The sequence below is a fragment of the Sus scrofa genome, chromosome 5 (genome assembly GCF_054392235.1).
Source record: "Sus scrofa isolate SSC_HxYL_T2T_F1_AM1 chromosome 5, Sscrofa_HxYL_maternal_Yorkshire_Landrace_v2.0, whole genome shotgun sequence".
Lineage (NCBI taxonomy): Eukaryota > Metazoa > Chordata > Mammalia > Artiodactyla > Suidae > Sus > Sus scrofa.
Genome location: NC_139387.1, coordinates 85,639,428 through 85,665,111, shown reverse-complemented (window position 1 = coordinate 85,665,111; position 25,684 = coordinate 85,639,428). Strand labels below are relative to the sequence as shown.

Sequence of the window (25,684 nt, the reverse complement as noted above, 5' to 3'; positions counted from 1 at the left end):
ATTATTGTATTGAGTAACATCATTGAGTTACTCATAATATTGAGTAACATTATTTCTAACTCTGAGTAACACTTTGCATCAGCTTACAGATGAAAGTGTGAACTGTTGACAATGTGTGGAAGGGATGAATGAGGGGACTATGTACCCTTAATTCCTTCTCAGCAGGCCCTGCACCCATGTACAGACATGCACTGAGTGTCTCAACCTTTGTAACAATGCATTGCCCTTTTTGAAGAGTGGAGTGGGAAGCAGGGAGGAGGAAGAACAATTAAATTTAATACATTTACAGATGACTTCGACTGAGAAGACAACAGCACCTGGGCAGCAGCATACTAACTAATAATGACCTCAGTACATTGGAAAAGCCAAGTGGTCAGAAACCAAAATGAAATTCACAAGAAATAAACCTGGAGAAGAGAAAAGCTGTATCACTTCAAGATGGGGAAGAGCTAGGTATGGGTAAGTGTTTCATATACTAGTGGTTCAGTGATAGCAAATGTGTTACCTTTGTTGCATTCTCTGGTGATGAGGAGTGGGGCTGGCCCAGAGAAACTGTAAAGAGCTGTTTAGCTTATTCCATGTCTTACTGCTATTAAAATGGGGAAATATCCTAAACAGCAGAATGTTTAATCTAAGGCATTATTGGTATAACAAAGTATTATGCAGCCATTAGAAATTCAACTTCTCAAAACAAATATTTTTTTGTTTTTAAACCTTCAGTATTTAAACCTTCAGTATTGCATTTTCTAAGATTCAATCCTATTTGCTTGCTCATTCTGTCCTTCCTTCATTCCACAAATTTGTGACTCTCACCTTAGTTATCACTCCCACCTCTACTGTGTGCCCCAATAAGTTATTCCTAAAGCTCAGAAGAAAACGGAAATGCGTTTCCTTGATTTCCCTAGGCACAGCTGAATTGAACTGGTATTCACAAAAAGACTTTACCCGAAAAAGAACAGTAGGAAAACTAGAAACAGAAAACACACACTCGCGCATACACACACACACACACACACACATACACACACACACAAAACAACTGAGCTTACACAGCCTAAGTTTCTGATTATACTACAGCAAGTATATTCTAAAGGCTTATGGGTTCAAGGCTGTTCATCTTTCCCTGGAGAACTTTGCCATAGTCAGAAAATACTGGCATGATTTTCAGGGTTTTTGCTTGGGTCTGTTACTTCACATCTCTTGACCAGCACATCACATGGATGATTTCATCTTGCCAGCTCTCTCACCCTTCAGATGGGTTCCTGCCTTCTAACAACAAGAACCAACCCTGTCCCTAATACAGGACCTCCCATCTTAGCCTTAACCTTACATTAAACATAGCCCCTATACAGTAGGAGCTGGGTTATGCCATCATACAAGGCCCTTTGCCACTATTGTTGAGGATATCATGTATGTCAAGGCTTTCAGCATAAGATTACATCATGCTGCCCAGAGGTGCTGGCATGAGGTCTGCTGAGAGCACAGGGGGTCTGAGCCTCAAGGGAGGGGAAATTTTATTGGAGAAGCACAAAAGAACATGGGAAACAGTGCAGAGATCAAGGGGTGTGGCTGATCCAGTCAAGTTCCAGGTCAGATATTTGAGAGCCAAGGGTAGGTGGGATCTGGGGGTCTGGACTAGTAGCAGGACTTGAAAATACAAGAAGACAGTTAGTCCCTCAGATTCAGAGCCAGATAATTTTAGGAATTCCAGGTAAAAATGAGACAAGGGAAAATAAAAGGGTCTGGTCTCAGAAAAGTAAGGAGCCAGAGTGCAGATAGTAGAGCAGAGCTTCAGTCAGCTGGCTGGGTTACAGTGCTGGGCCCTCTGGAATCCAGTGCCCTGGGGTTTGTTGAGTGGGTCCCTCCCCAAGTCAAATGGGTACTCTGGCCATGGCTCCAGAGTATTCACACATAGAATGTTTGCCACATAGCAGGAAAAAATAACCCCTTCACACTGCTCTTCTGCTTCCTGCCTTTTTCTTATCCTCTGGGAATCACCTTAGCTGTTCTATTGCTTCATCCCAATCTCAGAAGCCCAGAGAGGTGCAGAGACTCCATGCTGCATAGATATAGGTCACCCAGTTTCAAGCCTCGCATTCTCACTAAAATTTTGATTTTTAGTAGTCTTTGCCATTTTCCTCTACCTAGTGTTTAGTTTATCTCCAGGGTCTGTTTTATATAACTGGTGTGCTTTTGCACTATAAATCCAGTAGTCATAATGAAGGTGCTTACTTAACTCAGATCTAGAAAGATGGTCAAAATCAAGGTACAAAATCAAGTTTGACTGCCACACTTAGGTCTGCAATCCCAGACAGTACTCCCCAAATGTAATTTTATAAAGCTGAGCTGCCTTGGGTCCCATCTTAGCATTCTATCATATTCAAAAGAAACACATCTAATAACCAAAAAGAATTAAAAGCAATTTAGATTTTTATTATGGTGTCTGGAAAACTCTAGGGGGTTTACATTTTTAGCACAGAGCAAAAATCTTAAGCTTCTTGCTTCATGTTGCTCATAAGGCATAAACTGTTGCTGCCCTACTTTCTCCCTTCTCCCCAAACACCCCCAGACTTTCTCAGAAGTCTGGCCCTTGATTTTTCATTCCCCCATACCCATCACTACTTCTTCTCCTTCTCCTCCTTCTCCTTCTTCTTCTTTTTTAAGGGCTGCACAGGTACAGCATATGGAAGTTCCTTCCTAGGCTAGGAGTTGAATTAGAGCTACAGTTGCTGGCCTATGCCACAGCAGCATCAGATCTGAGATGCATCTGAAAGCTACACCACAGCTCATGGTAATGCCAGATCCTTAACCCACTGAGCAGGGCCAGGGATTGAACCCACATCCTCATGGATACTAGGCCAGTTCCTTTCCTCTGAGCCACAATGGGAACTCCCCCATCACTTCTTGAATGTATTTTTTTTCTTTTCTGTAGAAAGAAACTCCTTGTCCTTGTTTTAGCTCCTTTTATTCTGTCCCTCATTCCTCTGATCTGCATAGGTACTAGGAGCCCTAGCTGTCAATAACAGAGTCTCTTCCAAGAGGGTAAGAAAGACTGAGGGGCTAAGGATAGTCTTGTTGGAGTTCCCTGGTGGCTCAGTGGGTTAAGGATCTGGCATTATTACTACTGTGGCACAAGTTCAATCCCTGGCCCAGGAACTTACCCATGCCGTGGTTGTGCCCCCCTAAAAAGAATACTCCTATTGTTATGGGTTTTGTGTGACTAAATTTTTTCAGCATGAGAGGGTTGTTTGCCTGGTATTCCAGCCCACCTCCTTTGCTCATCTCCATGCTTGTTCAGAGAAGTGGGCATGCTCGCTAGCAAGGATCCTAAACCCTTATGAGCCTCTGCCTGGAGAGGGGGTCCAACTCTTCACACTCTCAAGAATCTCTACTTCACAGAAGTGGTCATGAGGTCACACACACCCCTCAGTTAAAGCCTGATCAGGGCTTTCAGTTGCTTGCTTTGTGCCCTCAAACAAATTTTAGAAATCCTAAAGGCCAGAGTTCCCATCATGGCTCAGTGGTTAACGAACATGACTAGCATCCGTGAGGTTGTGGGTTTGATCCCTGGCCTCACTCAGTGGGTTAAGGATCCGGCATTGCCGTGAGCTGGGGTGCAGGTCGCAGATGAGACTCGGATCCCACATTGCTGTGGCTCTGGTGGAGGCCGGCAGCTACAGCTCCAATTGGACCCCTAGCCTGGGAACCTCCATATGCCGCAGGTGGGGCCCTAAAAAGACAGAAAAAAAAAAAAAGAAGAAAGAAAGAAAAGAAAAGAAAGGAATCTTAAAGGCCACCCCTCCTCATTTCTTTCTCACCCATATTAACGGTACTCAGAGCAAGAATTCCAGGGGATCTTCCAGCTTCTCATGCAGTCTGCACTTCCACTGGAAATAACTTGTCATTTCAATTAAACCTGCTTTGCTGCTTTTCACCCCACCTCCCCTTTCTTCATTGCTCACCACAACAGCTTCTCTTGTAGCAACACTTGCACAGAATTTCCTCCCTCTCAGTGCATGTTTAGTCATTTATCCATGTCTCTCTGTACATAAATAGTTCCAGTCCAAGTGTCGTTGGACAGTTGGCCACAGACACAGACAACTCCAAACTCTAGAGCTACCCAGGACCCCTTGTGCAGGGCTTCATGTACCCTCCATCCTCTCTGTATATTTTCTTTCTTTCTTTTTTTTTTTTTTTTTTTTTTTTTTTTTTTTGTCTTTTGTCCTTTTTAAGGCTGTACCCATGGCATATAGAGGTTCCCAGGCTAGGGGTCTAATCGGAGCTGTAGCTGCCATCCTACACCAAAGCCTCAGCAACACCAGATCTGAGCCACATTTGTGACCTACACCACAGCTCATAGCTTAACCCACTGAACAAGGCCAGGGATCAAACCTGCAACCTCATGGTTCCTTGTCGGATTCATTTCTGCTGTGCCACAACAGGAACTCCTCCCTCTGTATATTTTCTGCCCCCAGAAAGTTGCACAAAGCTCAGGGCCTGATTTGTCTCCAAGTCAGAATCCTCATCAGGCATGGATAATGCTGCACTGCATGAGAATACCCGCATTTTCTGGTGTCATGAGGCAATTTTGCTTGGCAAATTGCCTCTCTCAGAGTATCAGTGCAATGTGGAGGAAATTATGTGCAAGTATCTGGGGAGATTATGGACTGTGGTATGTCTGCCATAGACTTCTCTGCCATTTAAAAGAATTTTTAGAAATTCCGTTTCACAATACCAACTTATGCAAACTTCCCTATCCCTTCTCACCTGTCATATCTTGGGAAGTCTCTGGTATTCCATCATGGACAATACATACAAAATTTTGTAGATCTCCCTCTTTTTTTTTTTTTTTTTTTTTTTTTTTTTGTCTTTTTGCTATTTCTTGGGCCGCTCCCATGGCATATGGAGGTTCCCAGGCTAGGGGTCGAATTGGAGCCATGGTCTCCGGCCTACGCCAGAGCCACAGCAACGCAGGATCCAAGCCGCGTCTGCAACCTACACCACAGCTCACGGCAACGCCGGATCCTTAACCCACTGAACAAGCGCAGGGACCGAACCCGCAACCTCATGGTTCGTAGTCGGATTCGTTAACCACTGCGCCACGACGGGAACTCCTGTAGATCTCCCTCTTGCTAATATCTCTACTTATGCTCTCTCAGGACCTCTCAGAGGCCCTAAAAATACTATCAAACATTGTTTCTTCCACTTCCCTTTTTCTATGAGGTGGTATTCCAAGAGCCAACAAGACACTGTTAGCTCCACTATTATTTGGGGGTTGCCAGGGGAAGGGCTGCATCCACAGCTTGTGGAAGTTCCCAGGCCAAGGATCGAACCTGTGCCACAGCAGCAGCTCCAGCTACAGCAGTGACAACACTGGATCCTTAACCCGCTGAGCCACCAGGAATTTCCAGCTGCACTATTAGAGCAGCCACCATGAGGGTACAGTATTCTGTTCAAAACACAAGTAAGAACCACACTAGTATTCATGACTGTGGTAGACACAGGTCCCCAAAATGCAATCCACATCTTCATAGTAGCACAACGATTCTGGCTCTTAGGCAGAAGTAAGAAAAGGTCTTTCTCCAACTTTTTCACCAAGACCCTGAAGCCCCTGTTTTACGAGGTCTTACATGAAAAACAGCTCCATCTTCTATAGTCATCCACAGTTTATAGGCACAATGCCTGCTTCATCTGTTTTAAGGCACAAGGATCCCCTTCACTCTGGGACTCTCTCATTCCTTTACTTTGCTTTATACTTCTCCACAGCACTCATATCTGCGGTACTATTTTTTATTTTTTGGTCTTTTTTTTAGGGCCACACCCTTGGCATATGGAGGTTCCCAGACTAGGGGTTGAATTGGAGCTGTAGCCGCTGGCCTGCATCACAGCTCATGGCAACGCCAGATCCTTAACCCACTGAGCAAGGCCAGGGATTCGAACCTGCATCCTCATGGTTGTGAGTCAAAGTCTTTTCTGCTGAGCCATAACAGGAACTCCTGTGGTACTATATTTTTACTTAATTATTTATTTGTTTATATAGGTATTTATTGTCTTTCACCTCCAGCTAGGTGTAAGTCCATGAAGGCCAAGGTTTGGTTTTGTTTATTGCAATATCTCTAGCACTAGAATAGTACCTGGCACCTGGGAGATGCTCAATAAATATATGTTAAATAGATGGATAAATGAGACCTGAATCCATACCTAGAAAAAGAAATGTCTCCCTTAAAAATATGTACCTACAGAGCTCCAACTCTGCCTTATCTTAGAGAGCAGGTTACCTTCTCTGATTTCAGCCGTCTACTTTGGAGATCTAGGACTTATGTTCACACAATTAAAATGACCCTTTTTAGTGGCTATTCTTGAACAAAGGAATACTTACTATAAAATACGTGGACGTTCCCATGTCTTGCAAAACAGAAAAGTATTTGTAGCTTTGAAATGAGAATTATGCCACCCCTTGGAACCCTCAGCAGTATATTCCACCACTGTCTCCATCAAAGTGTCAAAGATTGGGGTCAAGTTTTTAGTCTAACTTCAAGGTCAGAGGATGGCATGCTCTCCCCCCACCTCAAATGTTGAGAATGGAATGATGCCAAGCCTGCATCCCCATCCTGAATGTCACAGAACTCCTAATTTATACTCTTATACTAGTAGAGACAGGCTCAAAAAAAGTACTGTGGTACTGGTTATAATAAGATTGGTAGTTAACTGAGAAGGGATATTATGAGTAGAAAGGTTACTATGGTTTAAAGCTAGTGTTTCTATTCCCTTTGAGTTCCTGAACTGATAGACTAATAATTTAGTGTAATGTTAGCCCAGGGTACATTATACTGTAATAAAACTGAGGATTTTTTGTCCCTTGCTTACACCTTCCCTGCTTCTGTTCTAAAACCAAACAAAAACTCCCCACATTGATCAAATATATAACAAAGGAGCTATAAAAATCAGTTTTTCCAGGATAGGAAAAATCAAATTAAAAACCAAACATCACACCTGGATCAGAAAACCAGTATTCCAGGAACTGAGATTAGTCTTTAAACAACCTCAGTAGGACAATTTCAATGAGAACTTACTATTCTCAACAGTGTTATCTGAGTCTCTAGGAAGCAGAGGGCAATTTCACTGGTAATTGCCCAGATGAAATGCATTAAACTGGGACTTAGTTCCCCTCAGAGGGTGATCCTGAGTCACATATCTAATCTTTTATTCATCCCAGCTCATCCATCACCACATCACACACCAGCTTCCAGTTGCTTCATGTATTATTAAAAGTCAGTTCCCTCTTAACAAGGACATTAGTGGCTTCTGCTACTTAGCAGAACAATGAGTACCATCCAAGACACTTGCAGGTGTGATAAACAATAAACTGCCCACGATTTCACATTATTAGAACATTGAAATCACTGGTGTTTCAAATTGTAATGAGATCTCTGGGACATAGGCTTCTCTGCTTCATACTTGTGGATTTTTATTAGTGTTTCAGGGACAGTCTCTTCATAAAAAAGAGTGATTAAGGAGACAGGTTCTAAAGAGATGGAGATGGAACACAAAGATGCTGCCAGGGTTATAATTTGAGTCTAAAAGATGTAATCAACAGAGATGAGAGAGAAGGAAAAGCTAGAAGGAGATTCTCAGTAGATTTTAAACTCTGAAACAAATCAGCATCACCCTTTGATTCCACGATGAGGACAAGAGGCAGGGTGAAGCTTTTTTAAAAAAAAACGGCGGCACCTGCAGCATATGGAAGTTCCGAAGCTAGGGGTCAAATCAGAGCTGCAGCTGCCAGCCTACGCCACAGCCACAGCAATACCAGATCCAAGCCAAATATGCAAACTACACCACACCTCATGGCAACACCGGATCCTTAACACACTCAGCGAGGCCAGGGATCAAATCAACATCTTCATGGATACTAGTCAGGTTCTTATCCTGCTGAGCCACAATGGGAACTCCAGGGTGAAACATTTAAGCAAGATTTCTTTTTTCTTTTTGTTTTTTTTGTTTGTTTATTTGTTTGTTTTTTGTTTTTGTCTTTTTGCCTTTTCTAGGGCTTCTTCCCTCGGCATATGGAGGGTCCCAGGCTAGGGGTCCAATCAGAGCTATAGATGCCGGCCTACACCACAGTCACAGCAACAGCAATGTAGGATCCAAGCTGCGTCTATGACCTACACCACAGCTCACAGCAACGCCAGGTCCTTAACCCACTGAGCAAGGCCAGGGATCAAACCCGCAACCTCATGGTTCCTAGTCGGATTTGTTAACCACTGCGCCACGACGGGAATTTCCAAGATTTCTTAAAGGACTTCTTGAGAGTGCTTGGATAGGTGAGAGGAAGGGGCTTGAATTTCCCTTCTAGGAGAACTTGAAAACTGGGAAAATCTTACTTGTCTGGGTTTAGCTTCGAAATAAATAGATTTATTTACCCTTTAGACCAGCTCTGTACTATGTTAGCACCCTACTGCCTGTGTTTTAACCACAAATCCAAAGCTGAAAAACACGTGACGTGATTGTGCATTTTTCAAAATAGAAAGATTCACCTGTAATCTCTGATCCCACAGATCCTTCTCTAACCCATTTCCTCCTCCCCTTATCTCATTATCTCCTGCCTGGAGGGTGATGACAGTTCCCCTCTCAGCCTTTCCTCTCTCCATCCCTTTCCTCCTTACTGTACAACCCTCTCCTCACAGCATTTAGAAGAATCTTCCTAGAATTCATGTTTAAGCCAGTATGGTAGCCACTAGTCTCAAATGAGTAAGACTTAAGTATAGCTAATATGACTAAGGAACTGAGTTTTTCGTTTTCTCTAATTTTACTTTTAATTTTGATGGCCCATGTGTGGCCAGCAGCTACTTACTGTATTGGACAGTGCAGTTCAAGAATTTACAATATACATCCTCAACTTGTCACAGTCTACCCTCAAATAGTGTAAGAACCTTACAACAACATACTTTTATTTCTTTCCTTAGGTCTTTTGTGGTTTTGTGGTCACATATATTACTCCTATGTAAGCTAAACTCCCAAATGTACTTTAATTATTTTTAATTTAGTCATTTATTTTTCAAGAGATTAAAATATGAGGAAAATATTTTAAAATATTTTACCTACTATTTATCACTTTTCACACTCTCTATTCCTTTGTTTTGTTTTGTTTTATTTTGGGTCATACCTTCAGCATGCTGAAGTTCCCCAGGCCAGGGACTGAACTCAAGCCAGAGCAGTAACCTGAGCCACAGCAGTAACAATGCCAGATCCTTAACTTGCTGAGCCATAAGGGAACTTATTCCTTTGTGTTGATCCAAATTTTCAAGTTATTTTTTTTCTACCTAAAGAACTTCCTTTAATATTTCATCTTTGGGAGTTCTCTAGTGGCCTAGAAGTTAGGACTGGCATTTTCACCGCTGCAGCATGGGTTCAATCCCTGGTCTGGGAACTGAAATCCCACATCAAGCTGCTACATGACAAGGCCAAAAGAAACAAGTTTTCATCTTTTGTTGGTTTAAAATGTTTTTGTAGCTCCCGTTGTGGCTCAGTGGGTTAAGAACCCGACATAGTGTCCGTGAGGATGTGGGTTGGATCCCTGGCCTCGCACAGTGGGTTAAAGATCCAGTGCTACTGCAACTGTGGTATAGGTGACAGATGTGGCTCAGATCCTGCATTGCAGTGGCCATGGTATAGGCCTGCAGCTACAGCTCCTGGGAATTTCCATATGCTTAAAAGAAAAAAAAAGTTCTTTATTTCATCTTTACGTTTGGGCAAAAAAATTCTGGGTTGACCCTGTCTTCTATCTTGCATAGCTTTTATAAGAAATCTGCCTTCATTGACTTCTCTATTCTTCAATAGCTGGTGATGGCATACTTTCCTGTAAAGGTACAGATAGTCCTTTAGGTTTTGTAAGCCATATAATCTGTTGAAACTACTCAACTCTGCCATCATAGCACAGAAGCAGTCATAGCGAATACATAAACGAATTCATGAGGCTATGTTCCAACTATATTTACAGAAACAAGAGGTGAGCCAGATTTGACCCATGACCATAGTTTGCCAGTCCCTGTTCTATATGTAATTTGTCTTTTTAATCTGGCTGCTTTTAGAATATTTTCTTTATCCTTTGTTTTTACCAGTTTGATTACAATGTGCCTTGGTATAGTATTCTTTAAGTTTATTCTGCCTGGACTTCATTAAGTTTTCAAATTTTGAAAATTTTTAGCCATTATTTCTTTAAATATTTGTATAGTCCCCAGCTTTTCTGAAACTTCAGTTACATGTATGTTAAACTTCTTAATATGTCTCACAGATGACTTTTGCTCTGATCTTTTTCAATCCTTTTTCTCTCTGCTTCATTTTGAATAGTTTCTATTTCCATGTCTTCAAGTTCTCAAATCTTTTCTTCTATAGTCTATAATTTACTATATTTCTCCTGCAAAAATTTTAAATTTTATTCATTTTTAAAATTTGAAAATCTTTATTTTAATTCAATACTAAACTTTAAAATCTGTGCCAAATTATCAAAGTATTACTTTGACTCACAATGACATTATACATATTTAAACTCAACACAATTACAAAATAAAAACTGCTTATTTAAACAATATAATTCTCCTCTAATTAAAAATAGCTTTAAAGAAAAGGCTGGATTTCCAATTTTCATTGCTATTCCACTCTTTGGCCTCCATTGTCCAGAAAAAACAGGCATATTTCAACTCATTTCTTTAATGGAATTTTGCAACAAATTTCTGAAGTTTTCCAGTTCTTTCATATTTGTAGAAATTCTTCCAAATGCATTAAATGGTGACACTCTTTCTTGTCTGCTTAGATGGATTTCATAACTGGGCCAACTTTCTGGTATATTTGCTGTCACTTTCTCTGAAAATGAGACCTTCAAAGCAGTGCCCAAACCCTGAGTCAGAGTATTTTCCACAGTCGACATTTAAACCAACCAACAAAAATCCATAATTCTGGGGAATTCCCATTGTGGCTCAGTGGTAACAAACCTGACTAGTATCCATGGGAACACAGGTTCCATTTCTGGCCTTGCTCAGTGGGTTAAAGATCCGGTGTTGCCCTGAGTTGTGGTGGAGGTCACAGACCCAGCTCAGATCTAGTGCTGCTGTCTGTGGCTGTGGTGTAGGCCGGCAACTACAGCTCTGATTGGATCCCTAGCCTGGTAACTCCCATATGTCTCAGGTGCGGCCCTAAAAAGATCAGCAAACCAAAAAACATAATTTTGGAGACATTTCTGCAGTGCAGCCTAAAGTGTGCCTGTGATTAGCTTGCTCCTTTTTTTATCCCAAGCGGAAAAAAAAAAAAATTCATAAGAATGCAAAGGAAACAATTTGTTTTAATGAAATATTTCCAAGAGTAATTTCTGAATCTTGTTTTCCGAATCTTAAACTTCATTTCCAGGAAATAGTTGGAAATCTGGGTGCCCAAAGAATGGTAGCACTTTAGATAAAGGCCTTAAATCTTTTAAGTAGAGACCATACATGTTCTTAGGCCTTCTTGAATCTTCTCCTTTAGTCAAAATTCCATCAAACCCACTGGTGAAATTCTTTAATATGTATCCCCATTTTTTTTTCCCAAACAGATATCTTGTTAAAACTGTCACACTCAAATGCACATTAGTTATTGCTTGCATGTAGTCCAGGTATAAGTCTGTAGAATACCACTTCTTTTACACGGAGACCATCATTTGTGAAAAATGTTCTTGTCACATTTCCCTTGACTAGAAGCCAAAATATTTAAATGTCTTTTGTCTGTAGCTTGAAACAGTTTTCTTTGTAGATAACGATATTCCCTATCTTCCAAGCATCAGGCCCCTGATAACTGTAATGCTTAGGCTTAGAACAGTCTATCGGAGTTCCGTCACGGTACAGTGAGTGGTTAACGAATCCGATTAGGAACCATGAGGTTGAGGATTCGATCCCTGGCCTCGCTCAGTGGGTTAAGGATCCGGCATTGCCATGAGCTGTGGTGTAAGTTGCAGACACGGCTCGGATCCTGCGTTGCTGTGGCTCTGGCGTAGGCTGGCGGCTACAGCTCCGATTGGATCCCTAGCCTGGGAACCTCCATATGCCGCGAGTGCAGCCCTAGAAAAGACAAAAAAAAAGGGCACTATATGTCATCAGCTTCACAAAGGTTGTGTGGGGAATCATCAGACCTGGCCCACGGAAAGACAGTCTTTTTTGTTTCCTCAGAGACTCATCCCAAACTCCATGTCACTCAGCTTCAGTGAGATTGTTGGCTTCTTCAGAGTACCTGTCTTGCAAACTTGTTTTTAATTTAATGAGAACACTGAATTTTTAACATTTAATTTCGCATCTTTATTATTTCTTACACTGAACTTATTTGCTTTATCGTATAACACACATAAAACAGTTTCACAATACCAGTATTAGTACTAATGATAAAACTACAGAATATAGTTTGAGTTCTCTGCAATGTGTTTTGTTCTTAGAATGTATGCCACTACAGAAGGACAAAGTCCTGTGTTTAAAAGTCATCTGAAATAAAGTTTTGCCTTTTTCTTTTTGGTTATGTTACCAATATCATACACATTTAGGTCTATTTTGCTTGTTTTAGATTTTAGGGCTTTTTTTTTCTTTTTTGAATATATAAAGTAATTACAGGATCCTAAAATCAAAAATACGTTAAAAGGTACACTCAGAGGCATCTCCCTTCCATTCCTATCTCCTGACCCCAGTTCCCTCTCATCACCTTCTATAAATAACAATTTTCATTAGTTTCTGGGTTATCTTTCAAATATTTCATTTTGTTCAAAGGGTAGCTACCATATACATTGTTTTGCACCTTGCCTCACATGATACATGATGATAATTATCCTATAGCAGCGCATAGAAGTATTCCTCATTATGTTCACAGCTTCATAGTATTCCATTATATACCTATTCAACTCCCTACTGTTAATAGTATTCAGAGTGTTTCTAGGTTTTTTTTGTCATGAAAAACAATGCCACAATTAATAACCTTGTATGAATGTTATTTCAAGTTTGTGGATATGTACTTTTAGTACATAGATTTCTAGAAAATGTGATTTCTGGGTTAAAGGGTGAATGTATTTACTTTATAATTTTGCTAGATAATACCAAATTCCACTCCTTAAGAGCTGTATCATTCAACACTTCCTCCGGTAACATACCAGTGTCTCTTTTTCCAGAGTTTTGGCAACAAATTGTTCTCTCAAACTTTTGAATTTTTGCCAACACAGTAAAAACTTCTATCTGATTGTAATGTAATTTACTTTTCTTTCTTTATTGAGTATGTTTTAGTATTTTAAGGGCTACTTGCATGACTTTTTAAAACTATCTTCATGTCTTGAGATCATTTTTTCTACTGGATTTATGTCTTTTTATTTCTAGATCTTTATGTATTACAGAGATTAGCTTTTCCCTGTGATACAGTTGCAGATATTTTGTCCAATGAATTCTTGGTCTTACTTTGTCTATGGTCCTACTACTTATGGTATTTGGGTCATACAATTTTAAAAATTGTTTATAGTAGAATTTATCAGTCTTTTATTGATTCTAGATTTTGAGTCCTATAAATGCTTTCCCCCCTACCCCCAAAGGTATATTATATAGAAATCTACTCATGTTTTCTTCTACAACTTGTAGGGTTTCCATTTTTGTTATGTTTTATTAACTGATCCACTCGGAGTTCATCTAGGTGTGGGTATAAGCTATAGATACAATTTTATCTTTTTCCAAATAACACCCAGTTGTCTCAATAGCATTTATTTAAGACTCCATTTTTCATTATTTTGAAATGTCTTTGTCATATATGAAATCTCTTTATGTATTGGATTGATGCCTAGGCTTTATGTTATATCCCACTAGTGTATGTCTATTCTCGGACCAATTCCACAGCATTTTAATTATGAAGGCTTCATAGTATTTTAAATGCCAGTAAGACTGGCCCCTCCTCATTGTTATTTTTCTTAGGATTCCCTGGAAATACATGTTTTTTTTCTGTATTTATCTAACTAAAAAAACAAATTCAAAACTTATTGAAATTCTTTTTTGTCCTTTTTTATTTATTTTATTTATTTTTTTTTAGGGCCCCACCCACAGCACATGGAGGTTCCCAGACTAGGGGTCTAATCAGAGCTACAGCTGCCAGCCTACGCCACAGCCACAGAAACGCAAGATCCAAGCCATGTCTGCAACTTACACCACAGCTCACAGCAACACTGGATCGTTAACCCACTGAGCAAGGCCAGGGATCAAACCCCTAACCTCATAGTTCCTAGTGGGACTCATTTCTGCTACACCATGATGGGAACTCCCAAAACTTGTTAAAATTTTTATTGGAATTATATTAATTTTACAAATTCACTTAAAGTATGTCTTTCATTTGCTCAGGTCTACTTTTGTGTCTTAGGGATATATTATAAAAGTTTCCTCATATATTGTTACATATTTCTTCTTAACTTTATTCCTAGGAGTTTTGTAATTACAGTTGCTATTAAACGGGATGTGGGTGTTCTCAGCTATGTTATATTCTAACTGGTTCATCCTTGTTTCTATGAAACCTACTGACTTCTGTAAATTGATTTTATATCCTGCTACCTCACTGAATCATCTTTTTGTTTGCAGTAGTTTTTCCATTGATTTACTTTCATTTTCTAGACACACCATGAGATTATCTACAATCCTCATACAGTGAATTGCTTTCTTTGAACAATACTGTGGCAAATACCTCCAACATCATGTTAGATGTTCTAGTAATAATATCTAAGCCTCACTTTGCTTAGACATTGGCCAGGATGCTTCCAGTGTTTTCCCACGAAAATTGTAAGATAGATGTTGATAAGCAAGATACTTTATGATGTAAAGAAAATGCTCTCCTATTCCTCTTCTGAAAGTTATTTTTACTAGGAATACATCTTGAATTTTCTTAAGTATTTTTTCAGCACTATGGAGATAATTACATGATCTTTCTTCTTATATATAATAAAATTATTAAATATATTAATGTATTTTCTAACACTGAACCATCTTTATATTCCTGAAGCAATTTCCATTTGGTCATGACATTTCATACTGTTTGATTCCATTTGCTAATATTTTATTTAGGATATTTGCATTCATATTCATAAGTTGGATTGGTCTGTAGTTTTCCCTTTGGTACAATCTTTATCAGATTCTGGTTTCAATGTTATATGCATTTCTTTAAAGAATTTTTAAAGTTGTCCTTCTTCTGAGCTTTGGAATAGAATTGAGCTTATAGGTCTTTAACTCAAAGATATAAAGAACAAAATGGTGGTCACCAGGGGGAGAGGAAAGGTAGGAGGGGAAGGATAGGGGTAGGAGTACAAATTACCATGTATGAAATAAATAAGCTACAAAGATATATTGTACAGAACAGGGAATGTAACATATATTTTCTTTCTTTCTTTTTAGGGCTGCACCTGTGGCATATGGAAGTTCCCAGGTTAGGGGTCGAATCAGAGCTGCAGCTGCCCGCCTACACCACAGCCACAGCAATGCCAGATCCTTTATTCTACTGAGTGAGGCCAGGGATCAAACCCCCATCCTCATGGTTACTAGTCAAGTTCTTAACCCACTGAGCCACAGTGGGGACTCCTAGCCTATATCTTATAGTCACTTTATTTTTTTTATTTTTTTAAATGTTTTTATAATAGTCGATTTACAATGTTCTGTCAATTTATAATCACTTTAAATGGAGTATAATCTATAAAAATATTGAATTACTATGTTGTACACCTAAAATTCATGCCATATTGCAAATCAACTATATTTCAATTAAAAATAAAGAGATTATAGGTCTTCGAATAATCCCATTTGAACTTTGAAAAATTTATGGTTTGCAAATAGACAGGTTTTTGGAGGGGATGCACTGGGGGTTTGGGATGGAAATGCTATAAAATTGGTTGTGATGATCATTGTACAACCATAAATATAATAAATTGAGTAATGTTAAAAAAAATCCCATTTGAAACCATATTGGATACTTTTAGGGAGTTTTTGTTTTGTTTTGTTTTTTGGGTTTTTTTTTTGTCTTTTTGCTATTTCTTAAGCCGCTCCCGCGGCATATGGAGATTCCCAGGCTAGGGGTCTAATCGGAGCCGTAGCCACCGGCCTACGCCAGAGCCACAGCAACGCTGGATCCGAGCCGCGTCTGCAACCTACACCACAGCTCACAGCAACGCCGGATCCTTAACCCACTGAGCAAGGGCAGGGACCGAACCCGCAACCTCATGGTTCCTAGTCGGATTTGTTAACCACTGCGCCACGACGGGAACTCCTAGGGAGATTTTTTTTAAATATTCTATTCAGGAATTCCTGTCTTGGTGCAGCAGAAACGAATCCGACTGGGAACCATGAGGTTGCGGATTCGATCCCTGCCCTTGCTCAGTGGGTTAAAGATCTGGCGTTGCCGTGAACTGTGGTGTAGGTCGCAGATCTGGCATTGCTGTGGCTCTGGCATAGGCCAGCGGCAACGGCTCCAATTAGACCCTAGCCTGGGAACTTCCATATACTGTGGATGCGGCCCGAAAAAAGACAAAAAGACAAGAAAAAAAAATTCTATCCAGTATTTTAATTGTTTTCAGCAGAATAACTGGTCTAAATAGGCTATTACTACTTCTTCCTGAGGAAAAACTCCCAGCTTTCTTTACCTTATTTATCCCTTCTAATCCTTCAAGACTTTGTTCAATTATCATCTTCTCTAAAAAGTCCCCCCCCCCCCCGCACCCTGCCTTATGCTAAGGTGCCTCTTTTCTGGGCTCCTTCTGGAAATTCTCTCTCTTGCATAGTTACATTTTTAAAAGTAATCTAGTAGTGGTATCATTATCCTCTATTAACCAGAAGTTTCTTGCAGACAAGGATCCTGCATTGGCTCCACTTTTTCACTTCTGGTGTGTAGTGCTAAACATGGTGGCTGACATATAATACGAGTCTCAATACATATTTGATGAACTGATCTTTGATTAGATTCCCCCAATCCCCCACCTGTTTATTCTCTAGTTCCTGTATTTGTAAACGGCTGCTCAATTCATCCAGGAGCTCACAGCAAAATCTAGGACTCATTCTTGACAAACTGTAACCTCTCCAATCCTCTTGCAATCAATCACCAAGTTCCATCAATTCTAGCCTTAAAATATTTCAAATTTACCCACTTCTCTCCCTTTTTGTGGTCACTACCCTAGTCCTAGTCCCCATCATTTCCTGCCTATATCTCCTAATGCTGCTTTCCCTATTTTACTCCTTACTCTACCCCTTCTATAATCCATTCTTCATCAGAGAGTCAAAATAATCCTTTAAAAACACAATTGAGATCAGTGTCACTTGCATAAAACCTGTAGTAGCTACCTATTCTCTTGGGATAATGTTTAGAATCCTTCAGATGGTCCCCAAGGCCCCACCCGATCTGGAGCATCCCCCACTACCCCAACTTGAGCCCCTTATTCTGACCCCTTTCACTTCTTCCACCTTCCTCAGCTCTTTCCCTTTTGAGGTCTTGAGATACTCTTTTCCATTTGCTGGAAGGCCTGCTCCCTTCACCTCCTCCACACTTTGATCCGGTGATATCCATTCATCTTCCAGATACCCAGGGAAGTTTTCCTTGCTCTCCCAGTGTGATCGAGGTCCTCTATTGAGTGGTCGTATTATCCTCCATACTCTTCCTTAAAGTAACTTATCACTGTTGTGATTATTTAGGTGTTCGGGTGATTAATGTTCATTTCCCACAGTAACCTTTAATTTCTCTGGAGGCAGAGATAGTGCTGATCTTATTTTCAGCTAGATCTTCAGCATCTATCATAACAAAAAGCAAAGTAATAGGATTAAATAAGTAATTGTTGAATGGGGGGTGGGGGGAACTAATCAAACACAGAGCAAGCCTGAAGGAACAAATACTCTATTTCCCCTCCAGGGGGAGGCATCCTCCTGCTAGAAGTGGCACAGAGCTCAAGAGAGCACAAAATTCTGAGAGCAACCATAACTTGCTTCTCAAGCCCCTAATACTGATCCAGAGAATCTGATAATTTCCTTGCCAGTAAGACTCAACTGTTCAGTCTGAACCATGTACTGATACCAGGCAAGTGGGCATTTCCTCCTAATTTCCCTTTCTTGAACAATCTTAAAAACTCTCCTGCTTGGAGTTTCCTTGTGGCAAAGCAGGTTAAGGATCTGGTGTCACTGCCGTGGTGCAGGTTTGATTCCCTAGCCTGGAAACTTCCACTTGCTGCAGGCGTGACCAAAAACAAAAAACAAAAACTCTCCTATTAGAGTTTGTCTGCTCCAGTCTTGGTTTGTTTGGAAATTTAAGTATAACTGTCATGATCTTGAAAAAATAGTGTCATGTATATGTAATTAAATTTTATCATTAATATTGTTTTGTATTTTTATGTAACTTTTTTTTTCAGAATCCCTCAGGCATCTTTCTCTATCAAGTCTCAAAATGTTTCAGAATTATTCTGACAGTGGAAAATATTGGTCATCTGTAGGGACAAAATATAATAAAATATTAATGAAACGCTAATGTTAATTAAAAAAACAGAGATTCATTAATTTCCTCAAGCCTTGGGGAAATTTAAAAGGAAAAAGAAAAAGAGCAGAGTTTGAATACTGAGAGCGTGTCTGCCTCTGAGCAATTTCTGAAAGAAGCCCTTGTTTAGTCCAGATGACATGTCTTGGGAGACTCCCCTGCTGCACATTAATACTGTTCTTTTCTTTACTGAACTACTTTCTCTAGGACAAGGTTTAAGTCTATAAAAAGTTTCATGAGGTTTACATTATCTTTATCTGAACTTTTTTTTTCCTTTCCTTTGCTCTATTTCCAAAGTTCTCTTTCAACTTTCCTTTTAAATATGCCTTTCCTTTTAAATACGGCTTTGAGAGGTCAGTTCACTTTAGTTCCATTCAGTTTGCATTTATCCAATACCTATTGTGTGTTTGGGACTGTTCTGTGGGGAGACATGAGTACAGGAAATCTAAGTGCCTACCTTAGAGGTGCTTACAGCAGAACTGAGAGGCCCAGACATTTGGTAACTTCCTTGAACAGGTACAAAGATGACATAGATAAGAATATTTACGGAGTTTACAAAACCATTTTTCAAAAATATGATCTAGGTTTTGTGAAATTAACTGTTGGGGTAATTGTTACTCTTAGCCTGTTGTATAGTCATCAGTAAACCGAGACTTAGATAGTGTAACTTGCTCAGACAAGTGAGGTAACTAGAGCTACTATCAGAACTGGAACCTTCGTCCCTATGCTGTTTGCATGAATATCTCATCATTTCTAAATTAAGGAATATGCTATAAGTGATAACCCTAAAAATTAAAGAAATTCAAAATAAAGAGAGAAAAATTGACTATTATACCTAGGAAGAAAAGCTATATTTCCCAACAAGTCTGACTCTTGGATCTTATTTTTTTCACCCCACGTTGCTGATTTTGACAGGTCTCCTCTCTCTCCTTCACTCTTAGGGCATCTCAAACTTTCTTTGGTTATTTTCTTTTCCTTTGGTGATGGGGAAGAGCTTCTTTGGAAGGAATCACTTCTTACTTAAGTCATCTTTTTCTAGGAAGTGTGTCAGGAAAGCTTTGTCATCAACATTAATCAAGCAGCCCCTGAAGAAGGATGAGGGCTTTTTTTTTTTTTTTTTTTTTTTGGCTTTTTGGCTTTTTGGCTTTTCTAGGGCTGCTCCCTTGGCATATGGAGATGCCCAGGCTAGGGGTCCAACCAGAGCTGTAGCCACTGGCCTACGCCAGAGCCACAGCAACGCGGGATCCGAGCTGCATCTGCAACCTACACCACAGCTCACAGCAATGCCGGATCCTTAACCCACTGAGCAAGGCCAGGGATTGAACCCGCAACCTCATGGTTCCTAGTCGGATTCATTAGCCACTGTGCCACAATGGGAACTCCGGGATGAGGGCTTTTTAGAAGAAGAATTGATGAGTTCTGGCCAGAAGCCAGAAAACTGTTGTGATAGGTTTCATGTTACCACTTAGAAAGGCTGCAAGGCATAATTCCTCTCCTCCAGCACACTGTCCCTCTGGAAGATTGTACTCAAAATCAAGAAAGGGTTTGGAGCCAGCTGTTGAAAAAAGGAGTTTTTCACTCCCAAAAGGAGTTGTACAAAATCCCATGACTGTAAGGTTGCCATAGCACTCAAGGAGCGAGACACCCATATCTGCAACCTGAGACAGCTCAATGGCATCTACCCACGGAGGCTGGATACTAATCCGCATTGAACAGTGATAGCAGCAATTATTACAAGCAAAACATCATTATCGAATTTCTAGTCCAAGTTTATGCCAAGGTCTGAAAATAGGAACACTAGTTGTACTGTCATTCAGTACCATCTAATGAACACTTCTTCAAAACAGAACTAGAATTAGCAGAGAAGAGAAAAAATAAAAGTCTTTTGAGAGGGACACGACATATTAAAACAAAAATAACTCAGGGAGTCACTTGTAATCAAAGCATGAAAATCAGAAGTAAACAACTGAGATATATAGAGATGGAGTTGGGATGTAGAAAGCAAGGTTCATAGGATGTGATCAAAACATGGCTTTTCTTTTTGGCTTTTACCATTTTTAAAAAATATTTGTTGGGAGAGGATGATTTTCCCTTTCCCTGAATGGAAAACTAGGCAGATTTCCTGACTTAGCTCATTCTTCCATAATGGACAATACTTTGAGTAACAATCATTTTAAATCAAAAAAGAGTCTTGATTTAGTAATTAGAATGTTTCCAAATTCCCAGTGGTCATGGCTCAGTGGTTAATGAATCCAACTAGGAACCATGAGGTTGCAGGTTCGATTCCTGGCTTTGCTCAGCGGGTTAAGGATCCCGCTGAGTTTGTTTCGTTGCACTTCCAGTCCCTTCCCACCCAGAGGGAGAGGCAGTGCTGGTGCTGCATCCTTCTTCTTAAGCCTAAAGAGTAGCTTGGTGGGACCAGAGAGCTAGGGGTCGAATCGGAGCTGTAGCTGCCAGTCTACACCACAGCCACAGCAATAAATGATTAAAATGATTGTTACTCAAAGTATTGTCCATTATGGAAGAATGAGCTAAGTCAGGAAATCTGCCTAGTTTTCCATTCAGGGAAAGGGAAAATCATCCTCTCCCAACAAATATTGCTGTGGCTGTGGTGTAGACTGGCAGCTACAGCTCCGATTCGACCCCTAGCCTGGGAACCTCCATATGCTGCAGGAGAGGCAAAAAAAAAAAGGCAATAAATAAATACATAAATAGCCGCACCTGTGGCATATGGAAGTTCCCAGACTAGGGGTCAAATTGGAGTTGCAGCTGTTGGCTTTCACCACCTACAGCAATGCCAGATCCCAGCTGTATCTGTGACCTAGGCCACAATTTGCAGGAATGCCAGATCCTTAACCCACTGAGTGAGGCCAGGGATCAAACTGGAATCCTCAAAGACATTATTTTGGGTTCTTCACAGAGGCACAACTGTAACTCTTGCCTTTTTTAATTTATATGCAAGACTCAGTGCAATTCTCTGTTTTTGACACCTATGGGAAACAGTTTCCAAGCTCTCTGGTCCCACCAAGCTACTCTTTAGGCTTAAGAAGAAGGATGCAGCACCAGCACTGCCTCTCCCTCTGGGTGGGAAGGGACTGGAAGTGCAACGAAACAAACTCATTTTTCCACAAGAACCCTCTTTACAGACCCTCCCTCTCTACACTCTCTTGATCTCACCCTGAAGTAGAACTGTTCTTCAGCATCAACTTTGTACATAAAATTGTATTGAGGAGTTCCCGTCGTGGCTCAGTGGTTAACGAATCTGACTAGGAACCATGAGGTTGAGGGTTCGATTCCTGCCCTTGCTCAGTGGGTTAAGGATCCGGCGTTGCTGTGAGCTGTGGTGTAGATTGCAGACGAGGCTTGGATCCCGCGTTGCCATGGCTCTGGCGTAGGCCAGTGGCTACAACTCCGATTAGACCCCTAGCCTGGGAACCTCCATATGCCACGGGAGCAGCCCTAGAAAAGCCAAAAAGACCAAAAAAAAAAAAAATTGTATTGAAATAATGATCTTTAACTGCAGTTAACTGGAAATCTGCCTCCCATCTCTGTCAGTTAACTGGAAACAGGTCTTTTCATCTCTGTCTTCCCTGCCCTGCTGAGCACAGAGCTTGGAAAAAAGTAGGTGCCCAACAGATGTCTGATGAGCATATAAATGGGCCTGAAACCCCCTTTGGTTGTGCAGTGGATTTTCAAAGACACTATAAAATAATCTGAATGAGATGGGTTATTTTACAACTCCTTGGGAGACTAATCTTTCTTATATTTATAAGCTGCTGGGAGTTCCTCAGAATTTCTATACCTTAGTATTTAGAAACCAAGAGATTCTGGGGACAAAACAATGTAGAGGAAAAAAAAAATCATCTTTTTTTTTTTCAAGAAACAAATGGATAAATAACATGAGATAGTACAAGTTTTTAGAAATTTTATGAGCTGTCAAATAGAACTTCAGAAAAAATTTCCCCCAAAGCCATGGGAACTATGGATATTGTCTGAGTGGTTTATTTTAAAAACCCTAAAGCTGAACAAAACAACAAAGAAACAAAAAAATAAGCTTTAAAATATTTGGCAAAATGTTAATATGTTAAAAAGGTAATACTATAAAAAGTTAATCACGCTATTCTCTCTAGTTTTCTGGTATGCTTGAACATTTTTTATAATACAAATAATTTTTTTTTTTGGCCCTGCCTGTGGCATGTGGAAGTTCCCTGGCCAAGGATCGTACCTGCACCACAGCAGCGATCCAAGCCATTGCAATGACAATGCCAGATCCTCAACCTGATGCAATACGAGAGAACTCACAAATAGCATTTTTAAACTGGAGCTGGGAATGAGCACTGCCTTTACCCTGCTTTAGAAATGAGGTGCCAGAGAGTTCCTGTTGTCACTCAGCAGGTTAAGAACCCAACTAGTAACCTTGAGGCAGGTCGATCTCTGGCCTTGCTCAGTGGGTTAAGGGTCTGGCATTGTCAAGATCTGTGGTGTAGGTCCCAGATTCAGGGTTATTGTGGCTGTGGCATAGGCTCCAGCTGCAGCTCTGATTCGACCCCTAACCCAAGAACTTCCATATGCCACAGGTGGAGCCCCTCCCCCCAAAAAAAGAAAGAAAGAAAAAGAAAAAAAAATGAGGTGCCAGAAAAAGCAAAAATGGAACAGAAACTATGTAGTCTTTATCATCTTATAATATTCATGGGCCCATGAATATAGTAGTATTACGACAGCCATAAAGCTGTTCTTATTTGGACTAAGGAGTAAAAATTTTGGAAGCAGTATTTTTTTTTTTTTTTGCTTAGGAATTTGGTAAATTCAGAATTTATAGAAATAAAATGATATTTAGAGGTTATTTCAGCCAACACTCTCACTTTACAAATAAGAAAACTGATACAGAATGAAATAACTATCACTATTAGAGCTAGGACAAAATCCTGCGTCTTCTGTACTCTGGCTTCTCTTCCTACCAACCCTGTTTTTTACATATCATTGAACAAGAGCTTCCAAAGCGTGGAACCTCTGAAAAGCGATAGATGCCACCCTTCAGGTACAGTACTTTCACTTGCTAGGTCCTTTGTCTCTATCATCTTTTGCTATGCACAAGTGGGGACTTCTTTTGGGCAGGAGATTCTCTTAGAATGGTAGACCCACTAGAGCTAGATTTAATAAGATGAAGATCAGACAGGCAGTTACCAACCCCTTCATAGACAGGTTAGTTATGTGGAGCTTGTGTTCTACTTTGAGAAGGCTATGGGGAGTGCCAAGAAGAGCATCACTTTACTTGATTTAGAGAGAGACTTAACAAGCCTGGGCCCACAGCATCATGGAATGGAATGTGTTGCATCTCTACCTCTCACCTCATTAATCCGCCAGCCAATTAGAATTGAAGGGGGTTGAGGCAGAATATACCATCAGGCTATTCATGCTCTGGACACAGGGACAGGAGTGTGAGGGGTACTGAGTAGACTGTTTTTAGACAAGACAGGTAACGTGGTTTTTCCTATGATATTGCCTGCTGGTGGCCAGGAAGTACAGGTTCACAGAATGAACTCCCTCATTTTGGATCAGCACCAACACAAGTATCTCTTGCCCCTTTGTTGAGATGTTTAATGCTAATTTCTGCTTTATAAGCAACAGGCACAGAGTCAAGCTGTTTCCATTCACTAAATTTGATCAAATACCTTAGATTCCTTCAAACTTTCTGAAGTAAACATATGAATTTAAAACAATGTAGTTAATAGGTAACTACAAATTCAAATCAACTCCCCAGACACCTTCCCAATCAGAGGGCTGCCCAAAGTCACAATTCCAGAGCTGCCAATGACCAAAGCTTCCTTTAATCCAGAGCCTAGAATTGGTGGCTTGCCTGCTTTTAAAAATGATTCTTGAAAACCAATGTTGCCGACATTTGCTATTTGGGAGAAATGGCTTTTTTAAAAATCTGGACTTTAGCTTCTTTTGAAAAACTGAACAGTCTCTCGATAGCAAAGTGGTGGGAGGTGGGAGACACATTCCTGCATGGAACAACTCCTTGAGTTTGAAACTCAGAGGAGGCTCACGGAATTTACCCAGTTACACCATTTAACTTACAACGTTTCCTCACTGATATACGTACCAGAGCCCTGCTTTACTCTCAAACTGGTTAGACTTTGTTGCTTAGAGCAAGCTTTAGGGAGTGGGTGCTGTAATACTTTTGGTTAAACAGGTATGAGGTAGATCATGGTACTTAACAGTCAGCCTCTGTGGGCTGATTCACTCTTTGCGTGCACCACTACATGCTGCTGGCTCCGAACTCTGTGCTTTGCATGGAAAATTCATCACTCAGAGGTGTCAGCATCTCTCTGGGTGGGAAAGGTTAATGTCAGCATGTATATCTTATTCAGTCCTCAACATTTGGGCTAGTATCCCTCTTGAGTGGCTGTTTATCTTTGGTATAGTGTCCTTTGAGGGAGGGTGGACAATATCCAGAAGCGTTCCGAAGAGCACAGATGCGTGCCAATGTTATGGAAAAAAAAAAAAAATGCGGAAAGTCTTTTATTTGCCAAAGACAGTTTTGTTTTGTTTTTGTCTTTTTCTAGGGCCGCACCCGCGGCATATGGAGGTTCCCAGACTAGGGGTAGAATCGGAGCTAGAGTCGCAGGCCTACGCCACAGCTACAGCAACGGGGGAACCGAGCTGCGTCTGCAACCTACACTACAGGTCACGGCCACGCTGTACCCCACTGAGCGAGGCCAGGGATCGAAACCCCAATCTCATGGTTCCCAGTCGGATTCCTTAACCACTGAGCCACGAGGGGGAACTCCCGACACTTCTTACTAACGGTTGAATCTTCTCACCAACCCAATCAGCGTAGGGAGTTTGGGAATAATCTGGGAATTGAGTGCTCAGGTCCGATATAAAATGCCAGTGGGAAGCAGCAGAGGGCTCGGATGAACTCGTTGCAGACCTGGTCCAGCTGGCGTAGCCCCGCAGTGCAGGTCCAACAGCACGGGAGCGGTGAGCTCTTTGCCTCTTTGCACACTATCGCGGCGGACCGGAGCCCCGGGGTTGCGGCGAGGGCGCCGCATTGAGTTTGCAAGCAAAATCTTTGGTGAAGCTTGAAAGTAAACCGGTTAACTAAGCCTGGGTAGGACGGAGGCAGTGTCACAAGTCTACGCAGGCGCGT

General features: G+C 40.8%; 1 protein-coding gene and 1 pseudogene across 1 annotated transcript in view; one reads left to right on the top strand and one right to left on the bottom strand.

The window, feature by feature from the left end:
* The window catches only part of OR10AD5 (olfactory receptor family 10 subfamily AD member 5), a 125,522-nt gene extending 125,100 nt beyond the window's left edge, over positions 1–422 (top strand). Inside the window, exon 7 of the transcript XR_014804148.1 lies at positions 290–422. The gene's annotated coding sequence lies outside the window, so the exon portion shown is untranslated. The remainder of the gene's footprint in view (positions 1–289) is intronic.
* A 10,274-nt stretch (positions 423–10,696) lies between these two features.
* On the bottom strand, positions 10,697–25,586 carry LOC100621110 (ERO1-like protein alpha; annotated as a pseudogene).
* Between the last annotated feature and the right edge of the window lie 98 nt (positions 25,587–25,684).